Below are 24,071 nucleotides of genomic sequence, written 5' to 3'. Positions count from 1 at the left end.
TGAGTATTGATGTATATAAGTGATTATATGTGAGAGTGTGAGAGATTGGAAGAGTTCCTGTATAAATAATTATCTGTTTCTATAAGTGATTGTTTAAGAGAGTAAGTATGTGTACGTTTCTGTAAAAGTAAGTGTAGTGGTGTGTGTGTAGCTGTATATGCAAGTAAATGGGTGTTTGATAGTGTATTTGCATGTGTGAGTATGTGTGTGAGTAACTGTATGGATGAGTGTCGTGAATAAGCCTGGGCGTAGTAGGCGTAGTGGGGCTACGCGAAGCTACTTGAAGTGGACCAGAAACTACGTCCACCTACGCACTTCGCGTAGCCTCACTACGCGCCACCGCCTCCCTCCCGCCCTCGCTAAATACCACCCGCCTCCCTCCCGCCCTCCCTAAATACTTAAATAATGATTTTAAAAACAATAAACACCACTTACCTTGTCTGCTGCGTCTCCGGGGCTCCCTCTGGTAACCGCGCCGCCATCTTGGATACTAATGCGCATGCGCGGCTGCCCGCGCATTCGCATTTCTCGTGAGAAATGCGCATGCGCGGACGGCCGCGCATGCACATTACTATCCATGATGGCGGCGCGGTTACCAGAGGGAGCCCCGGAGACGCAGCCGACAAGGTAAGTGGTGTTTATTGTTTTTAAAATCATTATTTATGTATTTAGGGAGGACGGGAGGAAGGCGGGTGGCGGGCAACTTCGCTACGCCCACGGAGTGGGCATAGTGTTGCCTGCTACGCCTACTTCGCAAATGGCGAAGTAGGCAACACTACGCCCACTCCGTGGGCGTAGCAAAGTGCTACGCCCAGGGTTAGTCGTGAGTAACAGGATGTATAGGTGTATGAGTACATATGACGAGTGAGTACATGTATGAGTGACTATATAGAACTGTTGGTGAATAAGTGGATGTGTATGTAGATGGTGGAATTCCTCAAAAGGTTTTTGTAACTGGTATTGGTATCTCAATTGTTTTGAAAATTTTAGTTTCTATTTTTGAATATGTGTATCAAAGGTTATATTAGAGGGAGAGGAGGCCTGCTACTCTTTCACAAGGATGATGTCATCAGTGATGTAATTTGAGATGTCATCAGTGATGTCATGAGTGATGTCACTGACCATGTCATGAGTGATATAATATGTGACGTCATCAGCAGTGCATTGCGGGTGGCGAGTTATAGTTAGCTGAACTAACTATAACGGGGGAATTTCAATGGTTTTGTTTGAGTGAAATGTCCAGCTTACTATAACATGTGTGAAACCTATGGTTTTTTCAGTGGATTTCTAAGGTATTTTAAATGCTTATTCCTAACTATAACGTGTGTGAAACCTTATGGTTTTTTCAGTGAATTTGCAAGGTTTTTTAAATGCCAATTCCTAACTATAACGTGGCTGAAACCTATGGTTTTTTCAGTGAATTTCAAAGGTTTTTTTTAAATACTAATTCCTAACTATACTTTGTGTGAAATCTATGTTTTTTTTCAGTGAATTTCAAAGGTTTTGTAAATGATACATATTAAATGTATTAATTATTATATTTCTTTATTTTTATACTAATTTGTTAAATTTTTAATATAAATACTTATATTTATTTTATTTTTTAAATTATATTTCATATTCCTATTGTAAAATAAAAACAAAACTAAATTGCAGTATATTTTTTTTTATTAAGTATTTTTTTTCCAATATATTAAACTTGAATTCTATATAATTCCTTTTTCATTGTTTTTTGGTAATTGTACCATACGCGTACAGTAACGGAATTACTACACATTCATTCTGACAAGCTTTTATACACTAACATAGAAATATAGTTCTTTCTTTCACCAGTGAAGGTAGTTCTAAAAAGAACTGATTTTTTTTTGTGTTTTTAGTTTTATATTTTTTTTGTGTTTTGTCAACAAGTTTCTCTTAAAACCAAAAAAATGGAACTGGAACTCAAAAAGTGTCCAACAGGAACAAAAGAATGAACAAAAAAAAACTAATGTCGAGGACAGCGATGCTCCTGCATCCTGCGTTTTGTCAAGTCAATAGACTGTTTCCTATAACACAAAAGTTTATCGCAATAAATGCATACAATGTTAACGTCAGCAAAATCAGGATCAATTTGTGGGTGTGGACTGCTTGCTGAAAATTCTGCTAGAGTAGTTGATGTGCTTGGTGCAGCAGCAGCAGGTGGGTTGTCCCGCAACCTCCGTGTTGCAGCTCAAGCAAAGTTGTTGGGGTGCAAGTTCTTCACCGGTCGCACCATATTTGTTGTGCCAAAGGAGTATGTTTTAGATGGATCACCCGTTGAAAGAGTTGTTTGGCAATTTTTACAGGTTCCTTTTGGAGCATTAACCTTTTTTTGCCCTACTGGAAAAGTAAAAAACTGCCAAATTAGAGCTTCTTTCCTCTTCTTTGGAGGTTCTTCAGGAATTAAATATTCCTCTGAAGAATGGCTGGAAGATGAGTCCATTGCTGTTATTATGGTAATCTTCCTTCTATTTGGCAGGATTCTCAGAAGAGATGCTTCTTCTTAGAAAGTCAAAGTCGAATGATTAAGATGGGACGGACCTTTCAACAGTTGCAATAGGAAGTGTTAGGAACCAATCAAATCTCTTCTTTTAAAGTCACTTGGGTTTCCGTACGCTTATGGTGTGCTTGCGGTGCTCTTACGATACGAGTACGCATGACGTTCTTCCGTGATATGTGTAATTGTTTTTAAAAGAAATATACGATTGTTAAAAGTTAAAAAGAATTATTTTCATAATTATTCCAGATAATGTCTTCCCTTAGTATGTACATTAAATACATAAATATGTTTTTCAAGAACTAGAAACATTGGCGCCTTTCACGTACAGTACGCCGTACGTGATGTCACACAAAAGCTTTGATGCGACGCGGAACGTCAAAGCATATTCGTACCGTATTCGCGCGTACGCTGAATATGATTAGCAGTACAAAGTATGGTGCGATCACCCTCTCAGTGACAAATCGGAGCACAGGGCGCGCTAACGAGATTGATTAGAAGATGGTCAATCATTGGAGATCCGATTCTGGGCCTGCCTCTGCGCAAATGATAACCCCGCCCCCGTCTCTCTCTGTTGTTAATTATTGGTACACACACTCACACTTGCACGTGCGGTGCATGCCCGTCCACACTCCCCAGATACCACCACCTAGGTTGCTTGCTATCACTAAGCCTGGAAACCAATACATTACCCAATGGGAGGTCCCCCAGTGACGTCATTCTTGTAGAGCGCAAAAACACTACCAATGATGGCCCTGGGCTTGGTTTGGTCAGCCCCCGCGGTTCCCATATGATGCGGGCTCTGACATGACCATGCTCTCTCTTGCCTGCCTGTGCTGCGGTGACAGACAGACTGTCGTCGTTGATTTTACTACAAACTGTTTGGTCGAGTGGAGGAGGACTCCTCACACTCGACGTGGTGTCACTGCTGCTGCCGCACAGCCAGAACACCGTAGGCGCAGAGGCGGTGGCGCCCGCACGCAGCCCACCCCAGGCCCAGCCAAAGCCCCAGCCTTTGAAGACAAGACAAAAGACGACAGAAGCAAAGGTAAGAGAAGACGTCACAACATCAGCCTCCTCTGTAAATTGTACCTGCATGATAGTATTTGTTTTACTGCGTCACGTGGCCCTCCCAGCTCTGATTTGATTTACTTGTGCTTCATCCTATTTACTCCCTCCTAATCCTCCTGTGACTTTTACTATTTATTGTTACCTCACGTGGCCTTCCCAGGCTTCTATTCTTATTGATTGTACTTAGATGATTCTATTATTTAATCCCTTTTGCATCACGGGACCCTGCTAGGCCTCTCTTTAATAATTTATCCGTGCATGAATTTCTATGTCGGATTTTTGAAGTGTGTCATGTGCTTTTGTGTCTGTTCTTAGAAATTTTATGTGCTTGATGGTATTTATTTCTGTGTCACGTGGCCCTTCCAGCTCTGTTTTGCTTTATTTTTGTGGGGTACCTGCTTTGTGGTTCATCGTATTAGCTCCCTCCTAATTTTTCCATGACTTTTAATATTTATTACTGCCTCACGTGGCCTTCCCAGGCCTCTATTCTTAATGATTGTAATATTTTTTTCTTTCTGCGTCATAGGGCACTCCTAGGCCTTTCTTTAATAAATTATGTGTGCATGAATTTCTGTGTCATTTTTTTAGAGTTTGTCACGTGTTTTCGTCTCTGTTCTTATAAATTTTACGTGCTTGATGGTATTTTTCTGTACGTCACGTGGCCCTTCCAGCTGTTTTGCTTTATTTTTGTGGGGTACATGCTTTGTGGTTCATCGTATTTGCTCCCTACTAATTCTCCCATGACTTTTAATATTTAATACTGCCTCACGTGGCCTTCCCAGCCCTCTATTCTTATTGATCGTATTCGCATGATCCTATTCCTTCTGCGTCACGGGGCCCTCCTATGCCTTTCTTATCAATTTTATGTGCTTGATGGTATTTGTTGTGCGTCACGTGGCCCTCCGAGCTCTGTTTTGCTTTTTTTCTCCTATGAATTTTAATATTTATTACTGCCTCACATGACCTTCCAAGGCCTGTTTTCTTATGTATTGTGCTTTCATAAATATATATGTTGCATTTTTGTGCTACGCCACGTGATTTGTGTTTCAACATACGTACTCTCTCCTAATCATCATATTTGCTCCCTTTTAATCCTCCGCTGACTTTTAACATTTCTTACTTCCTCACGTGACCTATAGTTGTTTATTTATGTGCTCTAGTTGGCCTACAAAAGTTTTGCCTCCTCAGACTAGCATAGTTTTAATTCATAATAATTGTTGGATTTATAACCTTGACACTACGGTGTTGTATTGGCCCTTTATTTGGCTTAGGTTCCCTAACCATTTTTCCCTCTATCATACATCTTTTTATGACATGCTTTCACCAACATACATTTTTTGACACTTCACCACTTCACCAGTCTTTAAGTGCAATTGCTTCCTTTTGAAAGTGTAATGGTAATTGTTTGTCCATGATTAAAATGTTAGTCTTGATAGTTATGTATACAAGGCTGCTCATGTAAATGCTACTACTGGGCCTACAGCAGTAATTGTGCCACCCACACAAGAAACTCTAAATATAAAAATCAAGCCTATCACTGCAGAGCCTGAGCACCCTTTGTTAAACTGTCATGGTTTTAAACTGCATCCATTTGACAGCCCTTAACTCTGTATTTGTATAGACTGTACTCTATATCCCTCGCGTAAACTTTCTGCACACGACATATTTTTCAAAGTACATTAATATAAGAAGGGTATTTGTCATTATCTTTTTCTGTTTGAGAAACGTTTGTGGTAGGTTGTTAAACTAATTTCTTCTTTAAGAAATGTTGCTTTTTTTTTTTTTATTAATTTGCAGGAAGCATAACCAGTGATAATTCACCAGCACCTGTTCCATCTTTAGGACCTGTTCCATCTTCAGGACCTGTTCCATCTTCAGGACCAGTTCCATCTTCAGCACCTGTTCCATCTTCAGCACCTGTACCAGGTACACGACGCTCTGCTACGTGTAAATTGTGTATACTATGGCTAATAGCATATGATGTACATGTTAGTTCCTCTTTAGAAGCTCATGTGCTTTCATATATTTTTACAAGTAATCGATGCCTTCCTCTCAAAAATATGTCTCTCAACACCAAATATATTTATATTTACATTCCTATTACAGTTACTTATCTTTAAGTAATAATTTACCATCAATGTGTGTACTGAATTTCTCTACTCTGAAACCTATGATTGCTTTAACATTCAGGTTCGACTTTTGCTCAACATATACATTTGTTATTATAGTTTAAGTATGCAGAATGCGACCCAACTCAGCAGCCAGTTGCCCAAATTTTTACTAATGTAATATTTCTGGGGAAGTATAGACTGAAAATTGCACTGAACCTAATGGAGTCATCACGTTTGACTTTAACATTTCAATGATAAATAAGGTCTCACACTCTAGTGTTGTCCTGAATATTGGATTCTTCTTTATTTTGTTTTTTCATACAAGATCTTTCATAGATAAAGACATATCATTACTTTTTAACATAGTATAGTAAGATATTGTCATCATAGTTGTGAATTATCAATTTTGTTTGTAGTGAAGACATTTGAATATGTTTGCAACAGTTGTAACTGTCTCTAATCCTGGATCTGAAAACACCTAGACTCATGCATAATATATTGCAAACTAAGTTTTTAATTGTTAGCATTGCTGTTATGATGTCCAAATGTACATCTTTTTTTGCACTTAGAGTCTGTTGAAAAGTATTGTGGTGTCTGCAACCAAGATACTTCAACAACATGCATGCAAAAGTTAATGGTAAGTACCCTCAGTGAGTGTAAATGCACAATATCAAAATTAAGTGATATAAGTCCTTGGAGTCTTTAGAACACATAAACAGCCTGATTCATCAAGGGGCTGTTTTGCATTATTCATCTTCAACTCAACCAACACATCACCTACACGTACACACACACCTACTTACTACCTTTCTTGGCTATGGTTATCAACTATTCTTCTATTTCATATTCGTATTCAAAGCACAGGCCCTTTATCGAGCCTTTTTGTTGTAAGAACTACCCCAGCCGAAGGAACTAAGAAATTTACACACTTGCTGCCTTTCTTGGCTGGGGTTATCAATTATTCTTGAATTTCATATACTGATTCAAAGTCAAGGCCTTTTATCGAGCCTTTTTGTTGTAGCTACTACCCCGCCAAAGGCAATGGGAAATTTGCACACTTGCTGCCTTTTTTGACTGGGGTTATCAATTATTCTTCTTGTAATACAAATTAAAAGTACAGGCGCTTTATTGAGCCTTCTTGGTAAATACTACCCGTGACTGGCAGTGGGCAATTTGTGCACTTGCTGCCTTACTTATTTTTTACATTATTCATCTTCCACTCAATCAACACATCATCTACACATACACACACCTACTTGCTGCCTTTCTTGGCTATGGTTATGAACTATTCTATTTCATATTCAAGTGCAGGCCCTTTATTGAGCCTTTTTGTTGTAACAACTACCCCACCTGAAAGCAGTGGGGAATTTGCACAATTGCATCCTTTCTTGCTATGCACAGTCTGTGTAATGAGCTGGGTATCAAAAGATCTACTTCCCTGATGAGTGGTTACTTTGCACGTCTGCAGCCTTTCTAACTGTTTACCTTATTCATCTTCCATTCAATGAACACATCATCTACACATACACACACCTACTTGCTGCCTTTCTTGGCTATGGTTATCAACTATTCTATTTCATATTCAAAGTACAGGCCCTTTATCGAACCATTTTGTTGTATCTACTACCCCTGCCGAAGGCAGTGGGATATTTGCACACCTGCTGCCTTTCTCGGCTGGGGTTATCAATTATTCTTGAATTAATTCAAATTCAAAATGCAGGCCCTTTATTGAGCCTTCTTGGTAACTAGTAGCCGTGAATGGCAGTGAGTAATTTGCACACTTGCGTCCTTTCTACCGCACTGTGTGTGTACTTTGTGCACTTGCATTGTTTGCTTAGATGTGATACCCATTTCTCAGGCTCCTACTGCGGAATCCAACGCACAGTTTGCATAATGGACTGGAAAACCAAACACCCACTTCCTTTACAAAGCAGTGGGTAGTTTGCACGTCTGCTGCCTTTCTTAATTTTCACCTTATTCTGCATCCACTAGCAGAAACACACCTACCTGCTGCCTTTCTTGACTGTCTTTGCCAACTATTATTCTAATTCAAAGTAGAGGTCCTCTTTGCTACATACTATCACACGAAAGTCTCCAAAAAATACATACAACTTAAAAAGAAATGAAGAGTTAAAATACATAACCCAGTCATTTTGTCCATGTGGAATGCTAACATAGACATTCAATATATTGCAGACAATTCCGTTCCAGTTGCTCGATATCTACCACCCTACATAACAAAATCAGAAACGACAGAACTGAAGGAGATGTGAGAAGAGATTTCCTACAAGAAAAGTCTAACTAAAAAATTATATAGTTACAGTTTAAAGATGTTATCTCATAGAGAAATTGGAGCTTATGAATGTTCAGATCGCTTATCACCTGCAAGTCTTTATTCCAAATCTAGAAGAATCATTTGGCTGAGTCTAAGTCTTCAAGCAACATGAAATCGAGTACGTAAATCTGTACAAGAAATTGAATATTTAACTGAAAAAAGCCAGAAAGTATACGTATTATAGTGTATTGGTTCATAACACTTCCTATTCCAACTGTTCAAAGATCCCTCCCTTTTTATTCATTCTACTTTGACTTCCTAAGAAGGACCATCTCTTCTGAGAATCCTGTCAAATAGAAGGAAGATCACCATAATAACAGCACTGCACTCATCTTCCAGCTTTTCTTTCAAAAGAGATTTCATTCCTGAAGAGCCTCCAAAGAAGAAGAAAAAAGATCTAATTTGGAACTTATTTACTATCCCTGAATGGCAAAAAAAGATTAATGCTCCGTTAGTAACCTGTAAAATTTGCCAAACAACTCTTTAAGGGAGTGATCCATCCAAAAAATACTCCTTTGGCACACCAAGTATGATGCGACATATCAAGAACTTGCACCCCAATAACTTTGCTCGAGCTCCAACACAGAGGTTACAGGAAAATCCACCTGGTGCTGCACCAAGCACATCGAGTGCCGCAGCAGCATATTCAGCAAGCAATCCACACCCACAAATTGATCCTGATTTCGGTGAAATTAACATTCTATGCATTTATTGTGATGAACTTTTGTGTTACAGGGAACAGTCTATCGAACGAATAAAATGCAGGGACCAGGAGCATCGCTATGTTCAACATTACTTTTTGTTGACATTATCTTGTAATTGGTATCAACTACCCCAGCCGAAAGCAGTGCTAAATGTGCACACTTGCTGCCTTTCTTTGCTGGGATTATCAATTATTCTTCAATTTCATATTCTGATTAAACGTCAAGGCCCTTTATTGAACCTTTTTGTCGTAGCTACTACTCCAGCCGAAGGTTGATGCTCCAAAAGTAATCTGTAAAATTTACCAAACAACTCTTTCAAAGGGTAATCCATCCAAAAAAGACTTCTTTGACATAACAAATATAGTGCGACACGTAAACAACTTGCAACCCAACAACTTTGCTTGAGCTGCAACACAACAATTGCAGGGGAACCCACCAGCTACTGCACCAAGCACCTAAACTGGTGCAACAGCATCTTCAGCAAGCAGTCCATACTCACATATTAATCTTGATTTTAGTAAACTTAAATTTCTATACATTTATTGGGATGAACTTTTCTGTTACGTGAATCAGTCTATCAACTTCATAAAAAACAGTAACATATCTGTCCTCAACATTAGTCATTAGACATTTATCAAGCTTTTTTGTTGTAACTACTCCGACCGAAGGCAGTTGAAAATTTTCACACTTGCTGCCTTTCTTGACTGGGGTTATCAATTATTCTTCTTGCAATACAAATTCAAAGTGCACACCCTTTATTCAGCCTTCTTGGTAACTACTTCCCGTAAATTGCAGTGGGTAATTTCCACACTTGCATCCTTTCTTCCGATGCACAGTCTGTGTAATGAGCTAGTTATTCAAATATCTACTTCCATGATAACACAATGGTTACTTTGCTCATCTTCAACCTTTCTAACTTTTTACCTTATTCATCTTCCATTGAATGAACACATTATCCACATGTACACACACTTACTTGCTGCCTTTCTTGGCTGCGGTTATCAATTACTCTTCAATTTCATATTCTGATTCAAACTCAAGACCCTTTATCAAGCCTTTTTAATGCAGATAGTACCCCGGTAATAGGCAGTGGGAAATTTGCGCACTTGCTGCCTTACTTTGCAGGAGTTATCAATTATTGTTCAATTTCATATTCTCATTTAAAGTCATGGCCCTTTATCGAATATTTTTGTTGTAGCTACTACCCCAGCCAAACAAAGTGGGAAATTTACGCACTTGCTGCCTTTCTAGGCTGGGATTATCAATTATTGTTCAATTTCATATTCTGATTCTAAGTCAACACCCTTTATTAAGCCTAAAAGCAGTGGGTAATTTGCACACTAACAACCTTTCTTATTTTTTACATTATTCATCTTCCACTCAATCAACACATCATCTACACATACACACACCTACTTGCTGCCTTTTTTAACTGGAGTTATCAATTATTCTTGAGTTGCACATTCTGATTCGAAGTCAAGGCCCTTTATCAAGCCTTTTTGTTGAAGCTACTACTTCGGCCAAACACAACACGACACGACAGGACTATGAAAAGCATCTAAATCTACAGCACTACATGCCAAAAGGAAATGCTTACTGTGTAAGTGAAATAACTTTTTGTGATATATTGAAACTATTTTCACAACTTCTTTACTGTTGTATGTTGTTACAGTGTTTTTTTCCTCCTCACGTTCAATATCTTAAGCTACACTGCAACTATTTTCAGAACTTCATTACTGTAATATCGATGTTTGAAGTACTCACATAAAACATTTTATGACACCTTGAAACTTCTTTTTAAATCGGGTATTAAAGGTATAAAACCAAGTTTGATAATGCATGGAAGAGTGCATACATAGTCTATAGGAGTTTGAAGCAGTCCATGCCCTAAGGCACACTTTGCAACATGAGTACTTCAGTTCTACCTGAATGATTACAATTCTGCAAGAAGTGTGTCTCAAACCATTATTTTTTTATAATAATACATTTATTCTTTTAACATCTAATAATTTAATAGAACTTCTAAAATAATTTCATCATGTATTTCATTTTCCTGATTATCAATTTCCAAAGTCATATAATTATACTCGATGTCATCTAATGCTTCCACAAAATCAGCATCCAAGCTTTCATCTACAAAATTACAAGTGCTATCTGCAGCATTCATTTCTCCCTCTACATTGAAGCTACTTACAAAATGTATGTTCAGCTCTTCTATCACACTGTTATTAATTTTGAAACCGTCTTCCAACTTGTTTTGTTGATTTTCCATACTGTTTGTCTTATTTTGTAGGTCCTTGTACAAAAACATAAACACTTCATTCTATCCTGACTGTAATATCAGCATATTTTGTACTTGAGTGTATATTATTTGGAAAACATTCGAAAAATAAATACAATAAATACAGTGTCACTATGCATTGTGTCAATTGCTTTATTTAGCATATACATTACTGATCCTCATCATCGAAAAAGTAACAAGTTTCTGAAATCATTTTATATGTGAGTTGTGTATGTTATCCTAATACCCAACATTCCAATGAAATACTTTGTACCATTATCTAATGTACTTTAGTTGCAGTGTTCTATCTTGTTTTGGTTTGTATGTCATTACAATTAAAGGTAACATATTCCTATCTTTCCGAGAACATTTGCATATTTAACAGGGTAAAGTAAGAGGTGAAGAACACAGATAAGAAGTTACATCTCAAGATGCAAAAATGGATGAAAAGGGTGGTCCAAGATCTCCATGTACAATACCCACTGTAGAGGCTTTGAAAGCGGGTACTCTCAAGGAATTCTATAATGTGCAATAAGTGTTAATGATAACACCACACAGAATGGGCAAGAACAGATAAAATAATGGTTTGTATGTACTTGGACTATGATGAGAATACACTGTAGAACGGCCACGGTCAAGTGCAAAGATTAAATACTTAAGACATAGCAAACAAAGTGACAACAAGAACAAGGAGGGTCCAAGAGTGGTGGAGGATGGGTTTCTTAACCCGTGTCCTACCTACTGTGTTGTAAACTTAAAACAGTGACGACAGGAGTGCCTTACTTTCACTCCCCCCATTACGTTGTAAATTAGAGTGGAGGGACAGAAATGAAAGGAGTAAACTACATGTCTACAGATGTACTGCTATGTTCAGAACACTGGATCAAGCACTGAATAAACAAACTCAGATACAAAAGAATATACACAAAACATACACAAAGGAAAGCTACGGAAATAAGACGGTGAATCTTGAACACAAACTGGTAAGTCAACAAAACAACAAAAAGGCTAAGGACACTGCAACGGATGCTATGCTGTAGAACTCATTGTCAGGTCCATGAAACAGTGCGGGCAGCTGTTAGGAGCCTACACAGGACGATGGCAGTACGAGGCCCCTGGAGAATCTTAGGGGAGTGGCGGTCCCAGGGGCTACAAGGTGTGGACGTGAGCCCCCCCGCATACTTCAAAATAAAACCCCGGAGGGTGACGTTCCCAGGGCTCCGAGGGCCTTACAAGCCCCCTGCCATGGAAAAAAATGCCCCCCCGGACTTGGCCCCCCCTGGGGGCTAATTAAGAATGAAACTGACTTCTAGTTTTTTTTTCCTTTTCTGCCGCGTACGCGTACGATACACGTACTCCGCGATTTCCTATTTAAAAAAAAAAACATTGCGACCTAAAGATCCATGTAGGACCCCCTGAGCAGGCCTAGAGGGTCAGGATGTTTCTACCCTGCCTCATTTCCTTATTTTTCAACTTTCTTTTACTGTTTTCTTGTCACTCAGTTCTACCGAGGCACAAGATGGCTGCCAACACTTCCTGCTTTGCAGTGTTGACACACAGTAAACATCCACTCAACATGCTGCTCGTGCTCATAATTGTACTGTTTTCGGGCCACTTACTGTACACATAGGGGGAGAGGGAGAGTGGAGGGGGGTAGGTGAAAGCATACTTTAAAAAAAAAAAAGCCCAGAGAAGGTAGCGGTCCCCGTGGCTACGGGGAGGACAGCCGTAAGCCCCCCCGCAAACTTCAAAATGAAACACCCGGGGAGTGCCGTTCCCCGGGACTCCAGAGACCTTACAAGCCCCCCATTATTGTAAAAAAATGCCCCCCGGGATTCGGCCCACCTCAAACGGACTTCTACTTTTGTTTTTTCCTTTTCCACCGCGTACGCATATGATGCATGTACCTCGCGATTTCTTATTTTAAAAAAATAAATATTTGGACCTAAAGATCCATATGGGACCCCTAAACAGTCCTACAGAGTTAGTATGTTTCTACCCTGCCCCCTTTCCTTATTTTTCAACTTTGTTTTACTGTTTTCTTCTGACTCGGTTTTCGAGTGTTGACAGACAGTTGACATCCAATCAGCATGCAGCTCGTGCTCGTAATTGAACAGATCTCCGTACGCGTGCAGTACTCCGTCTCTATAATTTTACTTGTGATTTTCTCAGGAACCACTGAACAGATTTACACCGTTTAACAAAAAGCACAATTTGTGAACCAAACTCTAACTCTCTTCCAAATTTGGTGTAATTCCGTTCAGCCGTTCGGGCTGCAGCCCTGGTTAAAGGTCCCTATGGAAAATTGCATGGGGAAAACACGTTTTGGGACCCCCCTTTTTTCTTGGCCCCCACTTGACGAATCACCCCCAAACTTTCAGGGAAGGAGCGGAGCAGGCCATTTTCTTGGAGAAATTGGCACAGATTCGTCCACCAGCGCCAAAGTTATTACAAATAGAATGTTGTGGATTTCCTATGGAAACTAGGTCCTAACTATAACTACCTACTGGCAACTGCCAGTAGATAATATATATATATATATATATATATATATATATATATATATATATATATATATATATATATATATATATATATATATATATTCACTGAAAAAACCATAGGTGACATCATCAGAAGTGGATTGCGGGCGCGCGAGTTATAGTGAGTCCAACTAACTATAACGTGGGAATTTTAATGGTTTTGTATGAGTAAAATGTTCAGCTAACTATAACTGGTGTGAAACCTATGGTTTTTTCAGTGAATTTCAAAGGTTTTTAAAATGCTAATTCCTAACTATAACAAATGTGAAACCTACGGTTTTTTCAGTGAATTTCAAAGGTTTTTTAAATGCTAATTCTTAACTATAACGATTGTGAAACCTCTGGTTTTTTCAGTGAATTTCAAAGGTTTTTTAAAAGCTAATTCCTTTGTATATCGAGTTTGTAACCCACGTTTTTTTGTGTTTTTTTTTATTAGCTGTTTTGTATAACTATTAATTATTATTAATTTATGAAAAAAATATATTTTTTCAATGTATTTTTCTTTTTTTTATCATTTTTTCCTAGGGCGCTCAGGGTGCGCACACCGGTAAGCTTACCCGTATCATTTTGTCTTGGAGCGCTCAGGGTGCGCGCACCGGTAAGCTCACCCGAGAGCGTAGCGAGATCGCCATTTCTGCATTCGTAAAAAAAAATGTGTATGAAAACTAAATAATAATGCAAGACATTCAGTACCAGACTTATAAAAGTAGTATTTTTGATTTTCAGAATGGAAATGATTTTGAATTTCCGTAAAGCTAGCAAAACGTCATTTAGTTGCGCCGCGAAAGCGCCCACGGAAGCGCCCACGTTCGTGCTGCGGTGCGCGCAGCGTAAGAGCGTCAAGTCATGTGACCTTAAAATAACACTTTTCATTGGTTGCTAACAGTTTTTTTTACAAAGAATGCCAACCCCACCCATTTCCTTCACTTCTTCTTTCACTTTTGTGACTGCAAGACCTGTTTTTTTCTGCTCAACCTTTTTGGGATTATAATGGCTGCTAGACCCACCAGTAGCAATAAGGACTCAGATGAGTTCATACAGGAAGAGGCTCCTCAGCCCAGGGTAAAGGAGCACTTCATTTGAAAGTTTTTCACAATACCAGCTGATAATAAAAAGGTGAATGCTCCAAAGGTGGAGTGCAGAATTTGCCATACTGTGCTTTCACGGGGTGCCCCTACAAGGAAATACAGTTTTGGAAATTCGACCATGATTCGGCACGTTCAGAGGAGGCACCCCCAGAATTCTGACCATGTGCCTAAGATCACACTGTGAGTGAAGCTTGATTCACCCATCAGTGTGATCTTAGGCAGAGACACACATACTGTTTGCAGAGACAGACATGGTTCATTATATGTAACATTCTGATCATATGCCTAAGGTCACACTGTGAGTGAAGCTTGATTCACCCCTCAGTGTGATCTTAGGCAGAGACACACATACTGTTTGCAGAGACAGACATGGTTCATTATATGTAACATTCTGATAATGTGCCTAAGATCACACTGTGAGTGAAGCTTGATTCACCCATCAGTGTGATGTTAGGCAGAGACACACATACTGTTGGCAGAGACAGACATGGTTCATTATATGTAACATTCTGATCATATGCCTAAGATCACACTGTGACTGAAGCTTGATTCACCCATCACTGTGATCCTAGGCAGAATCACACATACTGTTGGCAGAGACAGACATGGTACATTACATCTAACATTCTGATCATGAGCCTAATATCACACTGTGACTGAAGCTTGATTCACCCATCACTGTGATCTTAGGCTGAGACACACATACTTTTGGCAGAGACAGACACGGTACATTATATGTAACATTCTGATCATGTGCCTAAGATCACACTGTGACTAAAGCGTGATTCACCTATCACTGTGATCTTAGGCAGAGTCACACATACTGTTGGCAGAGACAGACATGGTACATTATATCTAACATTCTGATCATGTGCCTAAGATCACACTGTGACTGAAGCTTGATTCACCCATCACTGTGATCTTAGGCAGAGTCACACATACTGTTGGCAGAGACAGACATGGTACATTATATCTAACTGAAGCGTTATTCACCCATCACTGTGATCTTAGGCAGAGTCACACATACTGTTGGCAGAGACAGACATGGTACATTATATCTAACATTCTGATCATGCGCCTAAGATCACACTGTGACTGAAGCTTGATTCACCCATCACTGTGATCTTAGGCAGAGTCACACATACTGTTGGCAGAGACAGACATGGTACATTATATCTAACATTCTGATCATGTGCCTAAGATCACACTGTGCCTGAAGCCTGAAGCTTGATTCACCCATCACTGTGATCTCAGGCTGAGACACACATACTGTTGGCAGAGGCAGACACGGTACATTATATGTAACATTCTAATCATGTGTCTAAGATCACACTGTGACTGAAGCTTAATTCACCCATCAGTGAGATCTTAGGCAGAGTCACACATACTGTTGGCAGAGACAGACATGGTACATTATATCTAACATTCTGATCATTTGCCTAAGATCACACTGTGACTGAAGTTTGATTCACCCATCACTGTGATCTTAGGCTGAGACACACATACTGTTGGCAGAGACAGACATGGTACATTATATCTAACATTCTGATCATGTGCCAAAGATCACACTGTGACTGAAGCTTGATTCACCCATCACTGTGATCTTAGGCAGAGTCACACATACTGTTGGCAGAGACACACATGGTACATTATATCCAACATTCTGATCATGTGCCTAAGATCACACTGTGACTGAAGCTTGATTCACCCATCAGTGTGATCTTAGGCAGAGTCCCACATACTGTTGGCAGAGACAGACATGGTACATTATATCTAACATTCTGATCATGTGCCTAAGATCACACTGTGAGTGAAGCTTGACATCAACTAAGCATACCTTTTACCAGAAAACATTTTCTATAGTAAATTGTTTTTCACACAAAGCACTGCCCTTTTAAATGACCACTACAAAGCAAAGCAGAAACCTAACTCATTTGCAAAATACATTTCCAATATGCAGTATACAATTTTAAACAGCATTATAAAAAAACATAACACACAATGCAAGAATAAAGAAGCAAAACATGCTTCTTAATCTACCCTATACTGCATACAGCAGTGTATCTTCATTAAATGAATCATATATCAGATAACACACAGGCACAGATTAAAGTTAGACACAAGCAAAGAATACTCTTTAACCTGATTGACGCAAACTGTTACAAGGCATAGGTGACATTATTGAAAAATGTGAACATGTTTTCGCTTATTTCAAACAGAAAGGCAGTGTGATACTTCACCAAATTTAAAAAGCAGACTTTTTTCAAGAAAATATTTTCCATACTAAATCGTTTTTGACACAAAGCACAGCTCATTTAAATGACCACTACAGAAACAAAGCAGAAACCTAACTCCTTTTCAAAATACATTTCCAATATGCACTATTCTATTTTTAAACAACATTACAAAAAAACATGACACAAAATGCAAGAATAAAGAAGTACAATATGCTTCTTAATCTTCCCCATAGTGCATACAGCTCTCTATCTTTTTTAAAAGAATCATTACTTACCTTTAAAAATGCTTTGGAAGATATAGAACACTGTCAGTCACACTCAACAGATATTCTTAAGCAGAATCTCTGAATAATGCTTCTTTCACTTGAGCCTCAGAATAATGGCACAGATTCTTTCTCATTTCAGACCCATATTCTTGTACCTAACCAATCAAAATTGTCCCCACACAAATTCAAAACTAAACTGCACATTTTAATTGGTTGTACATTTCAAGACTTTGAAACTCACATAACACTCACCCATCCCCTCAGTGCTCATTCACCCTGTAACCATGCTAATCAAGTGCAATGTTTGTTTAAATGACTTTTTCTCAACCATTGAAATGACTTTTTACAAAAAAAAAGCATGCACCCTAATTTTCAGTGGAGATTTTTAAGAAAGCACCAATCATTTCTGGTTTTTCAAGTGCACTGATTCTCAACCACTTTTTTTCATAATCAAACTGCCATTTCATTTCCACAACTCATCTGACTAGAAGCACATCTACCTTCAAGATGCCAAAAGTCTGGTTTGTGGGTCATAGCTATGTCCATTGGAGTCAAAAATACGCAGCTAACAGAGGTATTTACAACCTTGATTTACCAAATGTGGACATTGTATGGATTGGACAGAGAGGATTGAGAAGTCACCAATTGATACCATTGGTAAAATCCTTTATGCATTTACCACACCCTGACCTTATAATTGTGCACTGTGGTGGAAATTACCTAGGCACTTTGACTGGGGTAGGTCTGGAAATGCTTTTAAAGGACATCTTTGGGCAATTGATGTCACTTTTTCCAAAAACTGCCTTGGTATTTTCTAATATATGCCAAAGGCAAAAATGGAACTGCTCCAACCAATTTTGTCCACAGATTGAGAAAGCAAGGAAACATGTGAATAAATCTGTTTCTGCTTTCCTCAGAGACTATGGTATGGGTTCCATTCACCACAACAACTTGCGTTACAACATGCAAGGCATGTATAGGAGAGATGGTGTGCATTTTACAGATGAGGGGAATAGAGTTTTCCTCTTGAATATAAGACTCTGCATTGGTACCTACTTGTAGGTACAAAAAACTCCCACATAACACAACAGCTCTTTTCAGAGCTACCCTACCTCTAAGCACTCATAATTATTTTTTTACTCTATTTTCTTGCACTATTTTTCCCCGTGGTGCGCTTAGGGTGCGCGTACCTGAGAGCGTACCCGGGAACGCAACCAGCGCTTACCCCACGAAAACTTTAAAAAAAATAGTTTTTGGGCCCTTCAGGGTCCTTCTAAGCTTCCCTCAAAAAACCTAGGGGGTCAGGGGGTGTCTACCCTGCCCCCTTTTAATCATTTCCCCCTTTTTTTTCTCAGGTGTCTCGATTTTCCAGAGACAGAAGAAGGCGGACTGTCCGGACTGTTAAGAATGTTGACAGACATCATACAGCCAATCAGCTTTCCGCTCGCCACTCCCGTAACGCGCCGGGTGCGCTCCCGGGTACGCGTACTGGTGAACGCTAGGAGCGCGCCTATAGATATATATGTGTTTTTGAAGTTAATTTTCAAAAAAAACACTGGAGCAATTTTCACCAAATATAGCAAAGGCACATCTGCGTACCAGTCCCTACAATTTTGCCAAGTTTGGCGTAGTTACATTCAGCGGTTCGGGCTGTAGACTTGTCCGACCGTCCTATGGAAATTAAAATGGGGAAAACACGTTTTGGGACCCCCCTTTTTTCTCAGCCCCCACTTCACGAATCTCCCCAAAACTTCCAGGGAAAGAGCGGAGTGGAGCTGGCCATAATTTTGGAAAATTACACACAAATTCCTCAACCAGCGCCTGAGTTATTCCCAATAGAATGTTGCGGATTTCCTATGGTAGCTAGGTCCTAACTATAACTACCTACTGGCGACCGCCAGTAGGTAACATATATATATATATGACGGCAAACTACCCTCCAGCACCTCCCGAACTGCAAACTGAGGATAAACCGACCACCGGGACCTTTTCAATGGCAGATTTTTTCTTTATTTATTCCTTGTTTCCACGATGCGTTTCGGGCATCAAGTGCCCTTGATCACATAACAGGTAAGCAGTACGTCATCGTTATTTACACAATTGCTCTTTTTTTCTCTTTTTAACATTTTTTTTCACATTGCACACCACGTGATCATAGAAAAGTGAAGAAACACTATGGCATATCCATGACAATGAGACACCATGAAAGAAAAGACGTATACATTACATTGTGTTAAGCTAGCCTTAAAAACAGTATTTTTTGCGTCAACAATTCTAGGCTGATCTGTTTAGCCGGAATGTTTTCTTTTCCATGCATGTAAGCACATATCTGTGATTTAAATAAATGAATAAATAGACAAATATATATTATCATCTAATTTTTTTTTAAAATCACATTAAAACTGCATAAATATAATAAAATATACAATTTATCACATATGTGCAAAAGAATACAGTCTGCAAAATACTGCAAAAGTGATGACTTATACCAGCATGAATGTAAAAAATATCTGCATAATACAGTAATTGATATTCCTTCAAGGTAAGTCACACTAAAGTGCATGGTGCTTCTCAATAACCTTTATGTATACCAGTGTTTTATTAGATGTATTGTGCCTGACTAAATCATATTAGACTGCATAATGCAGCAACTTGGTTCCTCCTAAATCAGAGAGAACTATATATATCTATAAAAAACTAATGACAAGTGATTAAAAAAAGAGAAGTGATAAAAAAGTTATCTAAAAAAAGCACGAAAGGCAGATTATCGACACCAGATAGCCATCCGGTGGGCAATAGATCAGTGCAAAACAAAAACCCTTTTCACCAAAAAATCTAACATCATACCCGACAAGGCTGTCGGGTAGTTTCATTATTCCTGTAATCTTATTCTGAGGCAAAACTGAAGTTACATGATAGACAATGTCAAGGGTAACATTTCTATAAATATAATATTATGTGATAACTATATATATAGTTAAAAAACATCATTTTAAAAGCCATATCAAACAATTATAAAAAATTACATTATATAGAAATTCTAGAATAGACTCAACCATGATCTCAACTATGATCTTACAAAAAGGTGTACATATCCTCTGTGTTATTTAATCCATTAGGGAATTTACTATCAAGATCCAAAATTAATCTAGTTTCTCTTTGTCAAAGTAATTTTTCCCGATTGCCTCCTCTCTGAGGCATTGGTACAGAGTCAATAACAAAGTATGTCAGGCAGGAAATATCAATATTATGTGCATCCTTAAAATGTCGGGAAACAGGGAATGTAGGATCATTATTAATAATTGCCCGTAAATGTTGCAGTATTCTCACGTGCACCTGCAGCTTGGTACTACCCACGTACCTAAGACCACAGGTGCACGCGAGCACATATACTGCATGATCCGTTCTGCAATTAAAGTTTCCTTTAATTCTGATCACATCCTCTCTAAACGGAGTCTTGTAATGAGATGTGTTAATTCCAAATTTACATGCGCGACATGATGCACATTTAAAAAATCCTTGTCTTGGTTTCAACCATGTTTTTTAACAATTGTTTCAGGATTGACTCTAGTTAATTCTGCCCCCATACTTTGTGTTTTTCTAAAGGTCACTGTGGGTTTAGATGGGAGTCTATTAGACAAGACATTGTCAGTTAATACAATCGGCCAATGCTTATTGACTATGGCACGGATTTTCCTCTCCTGCCAACTGAAGGTTGTGATGAGCCTGGGAGGTTCTGATGTTAATTCATCAACAACATCGTCATTGGTTTCATTATGTGGTAATAGTGATTCTCTTGTTCTATTGTCAGATTTTTTACTAGCATCACTGAACATTGTGTTAGTGTAACCTCTCTTCCAGAGCCTCGATAAGGTGTCTACTTTACAATTTTCAAATTCTTCCTTAGTGCTGCATATCTGTTTTAACCTCAGAAGTTCACCATACGGAATACTAGCAATCAGGTGCTTTGGATGGCAACTTGTAGCGTGAAGCGTGGCATTGCCTGCCGTAGGTTTCCTATACGCTGTACTGGCAAGTTTATTATTGTCTACAAAAATGCTAACATCCAAAAATTCAATTCTTGTATGGTTGAAGTGAGATGTGAAGTGTAAGTTCATATCATTGTTGTTTATACTTTTCACAAAGTCCTTAGCACTATCTAATCCATCATTCCATACAATAAAAACATCAGCGATGTAACGTAAATAGTGAGCGATCTTATATACAAAGACCTCTCAGTGTTGTACCATGAGGACCTGCTCCTCCCAATAGCCGACGTGTAAACACGCGTAGCTGGGGGAGAAGCAGGCCCCCATGGCCACGCCCTGTACTTGCCGATACACATTTTTGCCAAATGAAAAAAAGTTATTGTTAAGACACCAGTCTATCAATGCCACTAACATTTTGTTATGCTGATAATAGTCACAAGCTCTTGCTCCCAGAAAGTGTTTGATAGCTCGTAGGCCCAATTTGTGGTCGATGCTCGTATATAGTGACTCAATATCGAGTGTTATGAGTAACAAATCTTCAGTCCAAATTAAATTACCAATTATGTTGAGGAAATCCCCCGTATCCTTCACATATAAGGTAAGGATTTCACCAAGTCCTGCAAAAAATAATCCACATATATGCCCACTTTTTCAGCCGAAATAATTGGGCGACCTGGGAGTGGGGTGACCTCTTTGTGGACCTTAGGCAAAAGGTATAAAAAGGGAAGTGCTGGATATTCATTCCACATGTATTGAAATTCCTCCTTTGTTATGAGGCCTTCACTTTTCCAATGTTGCAACTCCCTTTTTAAAGAGTCCTTTGGTTTGTTGTAATCCTTCATGGTGGTTTTCACATAACATTGTTCATTATTGATGTGCCTCATCACCTCTTGAGCGTATTCCTTTCTTGGCCATAACACTACGTTTCCTCCCTTGTCTGATTTTTTAATAATCACTACGATTCTAGCCTTTCTAGCCAATGTAGTGTACATGATCACTTGCCCCTGCGGCCTAGAATATATAGGCAAGACCACCAGAGCAGTGAAAACACGGCTAAGAGAACATAAAAGTAACATACAGTGCAAGAAAAGCACAACCAAAATGGCTACACACTTTCTGGAAGCACCACATTGTGTAAACGATATCTGTTGGACAGTCATAGAACAATTACCATCAGAATCTGGTCTACTCGAAAAGGAACAACGATGGGTGTTCCGTCTGGGGACCCACATTATAGGCCTGAATGATGAGATCCCATGGGGACAACTGACATAAACTCAAGAGACCGCCCCCCTTTTGCATGACCATCCGTCACATATTACACTGTGTACTACACCACTGAAACGATTCACCTTGATCGTTTAGGGAACATGCTCTGTAAGACTCCACGTACTGATGGCCTTCTCAACAAATGGCTTTTTTGGTTATGACCACCGCCAAACGAATTCTTTTGGACACTCTTTGTATATAACTAGAAGGCATCCTTCGAGTACACACATCCTGTAATCTTGTGTTGTGAGCAGACGTGTGCATTACTTTATTATATACGCGCCTTTTTAAGGTAACCAGTTTTATCCAATAAAAGAGTGTATTAACAACACTATTTCTAAACAATATTGGAAACTCGAAAGAAATCCTTCTAAAGTGAGCGTGAACGAACAGCAAGCATGCGCAGTAAGTAACAACATTAGGAGACAGATAATGCGCATGCGCATGAACTGGTAAAACGATCCCGGTAACAGCCATGCGCAACAAGCAATAACTTTCGAACATAGACAGGGCGCATGCGCTAATGCCAGTGTTCCGCAGAGACATACGCACCTGACTGCCATTAAATATGGATGGACTGGGAAACCCATGTTTGGGCATATCCGGCCAATCAATGGACCTAATTAACAATTAACGGCAGTATAAAAACGACGAGCCTACGGCAGCTAACGCATCTCAGCGGAGCCGCGTATGGGGCAGTCAGGCAGCAGTGTCTCCTAGACTTTCGTGAGTATTTTTACGAGCAAAGGTGAACATCGATACGAGGATGTAAGTATCAGTGTGAGCATCAATTATACATCTTTTTACAGGTAGCGAATCTGCACATGTACCCCTACGTTCCTGAGGCTCATGAGGCATTGGATTTGACCCATAACAGTATGTCTTTTTCATTTCCTTTTCCTCCTCATTGCCTCTCACTATATCTAAACCCTGAATATTATCCGCACCACAAAAGAAAAGAAATGAATAGAACTCGTTCATAGAGTGTGTGTTTTATGTTGAGTGTATTGTATGTCTTGTATTTGTCCCTTTTTTCACGCCAGGCACAAATTCACAAGTAGAATGACATTTCTGTCTAGTGATCGGAGCCCGCACAATGATTGTATTTTTTCCACAGGTCACTACGCCTAGTGTTTTATTTAAAGGAGAGGACCACCAGAAAATATTTTTGTCCTCTTCCTTTACAGGTCGACATTCTGCGACTATTGAATCATCTAGTAGGTACATATCATGACCTGCACTAGATTTCACTTTTGTAAATAACTACATGTTGTAACTAGAGATACATGAGTAAGGTGGGGATTTGTGTACCCTGTCCTGAAGAAGGAGCTTTGTCTCCGAAACATGTTGACACACACACATGGGAGGTAGTGCACATAGTCTTGCATAATACACCTCCATTTTTCTGCACGTTTTTAATAGTGCCAGCCCGGGGGCAGATTAAAATTGTTTTTTACCCCACGAGCCAGGCCCTTTTTAAACATCACTCGTCGTATAACCTCACCACTCACGTACATAGATACCTTCAAACACACCACACATAGCCAAAAAAAAGTTCTCCCGCGTAGCACGCCGCATCCCGTAGAGGGTTGCGAAGACCCCAATGATGAAGCATGACACCAAGGGTCCTTTTGGTGTGTGAGGGGTATTTTACAACACAGG

General features: G+C 39.2%; 1 protein-coding gene across 1 annotated transcript in view; it reads left to right on the top strand.

Moving 5' to 3' along the window:
• The window catches only part of LOC144772911 (uncharacterized), a 2,519,762-nt gene that overhangs the window by 1,355,874 nt on the left and 1,139,817 nt on the right, over positions 1-24,071 (top strand). The gene's annotated exons all lie outside the window — the stretch shown is intronic.

This window comes from Lissotriton helveticus, chromosome 8, assembly GCF_964261635.1.
Source record: "Lissotriton helveticus chromosome 8, aLisHel1.1, whole genome shotgun sequence".
NCBI classification, from domain to species: domain Eukaryota; kingdom Metazoa; phylum Chordata; class Amphibia; order Caudata; family Salamandridae; genus Lissotriton; species Lissotriton helveticus.
Note: the sequence above shows the minus strand (reverse complement) of the source record. Positions and strands in the feature narration are given on the sequence as shown.